Source organism: Ornithodoros turicata, chromosome 9 (assembly GCF_037126465.1).
Source record: "Ornithodoros turicata isolate Travis chromosome 9, ASM3712646v1, whole genome shotgun sequence".
In the NCBI taxonomy this organism is placed as follows: domain Eukaryota; kingdom Metazoa; phylum Arthropoda; class Arachnida; order Ixodida; family Argasidae; genus Ornithodoros; species Ornithodoros turicata.
The window spans coordinates 761,397-766,445 of record NC_088209.1 but is presented as its reverse complement, the minus strand read 5'-3'; positions in this window follow the sequence as shown (position 1 = coordinate 766,445).

Genomic DNA, 5,049 nt, shown 5'->3' with positions numbered 1-5,049 from the left:
TCCGGAGTTTGTATCGGATCTTGTTTAGCACCTGTGCTCAGTGAGATTTTTCTGTCTAGTATTGGCCAGTGGTTGGCTGATGGACTCATTTATTGGGCAATGGCGGGGTACAGTGGTATGTAAACGATACTTGGTGATCTTACCCAGAAGGGTTACAGTTTCTTCCGTGACTGACATTTTCCATTCGGCCCGTTCCATCGAAAGTGCATGACAGAATTTCCCAGCGGACAGTATCTAATTTTAGACATGACCATGCACATCGACGAGGGGCTCTGTTGGAAGTTGAACCAACGTTCACGGAAAGTGCTATTGCCCTTCGATTCGTCTACATCAAAATTGATCATAAAGGTCGACCTCGCATCATCTGTGCTACGAGCTTTCGTCTTCTGGTCTTGACAACACCACTTGTGTTGCAGTTTCTATCGTCAGGACGGGCGTGTCACTGATGCGGGCTACCCACGTCATAAGCTAATTAGCGTAGCGAAACGTCTCCTGAAAATAATTCGGCGGCAAGAAGAGCCGAAAACAAATGCCAGAGAGCCGGTCCGCCCAGTAGCCATACCGTATACATGGTGTCCCAGAAAACGTGTCATTGAATTATAATAAAAAAAAAACTGCGCCATCTAGAATCACGCGGTCAACAGCATTTGTTCATATTATGTTTTTGCAACCTCCTAATGTGAATGTCATGAACTCCACGTTTACTTATGTAAATATTTGCGAACTGAACTCGGAAATTTGCCAAGTAAAGGTCACTTTTTCACCCCACCAATATGAAGAGCGTGCCGAATTTTACTCAAATTCATGATAATTCTCAGTGATATTCACGAGCTATTCCATCGGAAAAAATAGCCGAATATCATGCTTTTCGGGGCACCGGACCGTAGCGCGCGATGACTTTCTGAGCGCAATCGCTCTCAGTGCGACGAAAGGAGGTTCCGAAGCCAGCCCACAGAGGGATAGTAGAAAAAGCAACAGTTTCTAAAATTGGGAGAGGGAAAGCATTGTCCCAGCGAAAGTCGAACGTGATAAGTCTTGCACGTTTTATGTCTTTCTGTGATGTCGGGGAGGGCTGGGTTTCCAACCTCCTTTCGCCGGACTGAAAAATTCATCGTGCGCTATTATGTGCGACCTCCGTAGAGCATGATGTTCGGCTATTTTTTCCGATGGGATAGCTTTTGAATATACCTGTCAAGTATCATTGATTTGACTAAATTAGACACGCTCTTCACATTGGTGGGGTAAAAAAGTGACTTTTACTTGGCAAATTTTCGCCTTAAGCTCGCAAAAATTTACATAATTAAACTTACGTTACACGACATTCACATGAGGAGGTGGCAAAAACCCAGTAAGAACAAATGCCATTGACCGCATGACTCTAGGTTGTGTAGTTATTTTATTATAATTCAATGACACGTTTTCTGGGACACCCTGTATAGAAGGTCAGAGCACATAGGTTCAATAAGGTGGCTAAAGGAGCATCGACGTCGCCTTCAGTAACCGCCGCAAGTCGGCGAAGTTGGTCAAGCAAATTAATGGCCCTCTTCGCGATTCCACGTGTGATGTCCTGCACCGAACCAGCACATTGAATGCGCCACGAACGTCGTTTATAAGACACTTATGACCTGTCACTCAGCGTCGTTCGATCGTCTCGTCCCCGCTTGTCTTCGTTTCGCCGTACAATGTCGGTGCGACTAAAAAGTGTGCGACGTCACACCCGCACAAGTGCGACGTCACACCCGCACTAATCCAGATGGCGTTTTAAAGACAACAAAACCGAGCTGTTCACGAATCTAGAGAGCCCACGGAGCCGATCGTCGATCGTACGTCGACGATCGGCTCCGTGGGCTCTCTAGATTCGTGAACAGCTCGGTTTTGTTGTCTTTAAAACGCCATCTGGATTAGTGCGGGTGTGACGTCGCACTTGTGCGGGTGTGACGTCGCACACTTTTTAGTCGCACCGACATTGTACGGCGAAACGAAGACAAGCGGGGACGAGAAATTTTGTAGGCTATGAAGATTCACAAGGCCGGACAGCTTTGAATAGCCCACCAGTTTCAGTGCTTCATCTGTGTCGTCGCTTCGCGTCCCCCTTCAGTGACCTTTTGGGGGTGTTCTCTCCCCCTCCGACTCTCCTTCCAATACACTGGCAGTTCTTCGTTTGAACTTATGTTGTGAGGCCTTGTTTGTATTGCTTGCGTTCCCCGTCATAGAGGAAAATATCCTATATGTCAGACTGAGAAAATGTTCTCGCAGAATGCAAAGTGCAATGCGTGTAATGACAATAATAAAGTCACGTGTGACAGATTTTTAGAAATTCGAGGCTCACCTTGAAACGCATGTGGCGACTAGGATACAATCCATCCCCACCCACCCGCCAATCGTCGTCTTGATACTTGTGACTTACACTCATCTACAGTGCATCGAACCATTTATTGCAACTAACACTCTCAATCTGGTATCTCCGGAGGGATCCACTCCGGGTAGCCTGGGGTGTATTCGTAGCAGTTACAGTCCTGGGAATACCTCCCTCCACAGTTACCGTCCATTGCTTTTAGTGGACTGCTTGGCGTCTGGGCCAGGCAGTATTCGTGGCACTTCCAAAACTCTTGAGGACAGTAGCGGTCGCCCGGATTAGCTGCCAGAAAAAGAACAAAGACCATGTCGACATATACTGGTGTTGTGATATATATTGTAGTAAATAATTGTACAAACACACGAATATCCATATACATTATGCATGGTAGTCTAATCCAAAGCCCTCTTGAACTACCTGTAGCACAAGTCCCGAGGGATCTGAACCGTATACTCAGAACCCTTGTAGGAGTCGTAGGTTAAGGGGCATTTCTAACGGGTTTGCCAACGTTTGTCGACACATCACAAACTTGAAGGGGAAGAGCCAGCCCTACAAAGGTCGGATTGCTATTAAAAAGAGCAGTCTGGCTCGTGGTCCGAGCACTCCTTTACCAAGTGAAGTGTGTCCTGTGGCGCATTGCATCTACAGCAGAGGTTCGAGGCCACGATGCCGCCGTCTCGGTGTATGAAGCACCCAGACGGATGCGGTGAATAGCTGACTCGAGGCTTCGGCCAATGTCATCTGGTATGACTGTTTGTGAGTGCGGATCTATGTGGGCCATCTAACCGGAGTCTCGCTGTACTTCTTATCATGCCTGTTTGATCTTGTGCTTGTGGATATTCTGAGTGATCTTTTCCCATCTGAGTTCGAAAAACAGATTGGAGGCAACTTGGTTTTGGTAAGCACGCCCTCTGCTATCGTGTCACTCAATTGATTTCCTGGCATTCCGCAGTGCGAGGGTTAACCACTGAAGGGAGACTGTGTGCCCGTTTCTTGCCGTAGAGGTGAAGGCTCTTACAAGATCGTACACGTACACTGGCAAGTCGTGGGGTCCCGTTTTCTCATAGCTTCTAGGGCTTCCTCGGAGCGAATTCTCAGTGAGCGAATTTTCAGTCACTGGACCAGAAACCAGATTCCCGCAAGAACACGTCCATACGAGCCAAAATTATCGCGTTGGTTTATACGGGCAATGCCGCAGCAGTGAGAGCCGCCAACGTTGGCCAACGTGCTCAGATTCGGGACTGCCCCCGCCCCTTTTTTTTTCTCGAGAATCATGGCAGGAATCTCGCAATAGAACAGGCGGGACGAGACGTAACTGTCCAGATTTTTGGTGACAGCGACACACAGTGCAACATCCCTGTGCTTGTGTGTGTTGCTAAGACCGTTTGGGTAAGTTGTCGACTTTGTCGCCATCCCGGCTGTTACGCTCGCAATGACATCCTCTTTCTTATACTATCGAACATGCCAATGGAACGAGACGTCCGCTCAAGTCTGTATGAAGAGCACAAGCGTTCATTTCGGTCCTCCCCTTTTTCGAACTCTTAGAATGCGTCTGTGCCGTCTGTGACCACGACCTACTAGATTATAATGACCATGTCATAGGCAACCCGTCCCAGCGGCGCATTTTTGGAAGCTAGCGGTGGCGCTTCTGAGCGTCCCAGTTATTGCTTCCTCAACTTCTACAATACTTTGTACTTCAGCTTACCTTAGCATTTCTGTACAAGCGGTGGATATTCCTAAGATATTTCCTTCTGAGGTTGATTATCATCATCATTCTAAGCGTTTTCATAGGAGCTATTGCTGTCGTCTGCTATGGTAGCTGCTTACAAACTTGTCTACGAAGCAGGACATAGGCTCGCTCTCCAATGGGTTCCCGCCCATTGCGGTGTCGAAGGCAATGAACTGGCGGACAGCTCCGCCGAAGCAACTTTCTCGTCTCGGACACGGACGCGTATAGCACTGCTTAGAGGCGATCGGCGGTCCATACCTCGAAGACTTGTGACTCCTCTGGCTACCCGCCAACGGACCGCCGACACACTACCCCCAGCCATGCTGAGCAGAGCTGACCCAGAGCTCGCTTTCCGCATGCCCGCACATATCTCTCGTCAAGATGCCGATTTGTCCATCGAATGCGCCTCGACGTGGCCTTCACAGCACAGTGGCGCTACCGCTTGAGTCACGTTAACTCTCCCCACTGCAGTCACTGCGGTGCTGTTGATCTCGAGCACATTCTTCTCCATTGCCCATGCTACCATCGTACCCGTTCCGTATTCTCCGCCTCCCTCAACGAACTCGACTCCCACCCCCTCTCCCTCACAAAATTTGCTTGGCCCCTGGTCGCATCCAGCTCACCAACACTCTGCTCTCAAGGCTCTCTTCACCTTTTTGGACGCCACAGGACTTCGATCCTCATTGTAACGGGACCCATTACTTCATTCCCCGTTTCACCTCCAGCAATGGGGTAGAGTGTCACCCCCGGCGATGTAACTCCCCACCCATCATCCTGAAATAAAGTTGTAGTTGTTGACTGCTATGGTAGTCATACATACGCTTCTGCGCGTTCAGAATTCAAATTTCCGTCGTCCAATCGTGATGCAGATCTCGCGTGCCGATGAGTAGCGCCCCTAGCGAATTGTGCGGACGGGCTCCTCATAGGGGTTGCTGCTTACGACGTGGTCGTTATAATATAGTAG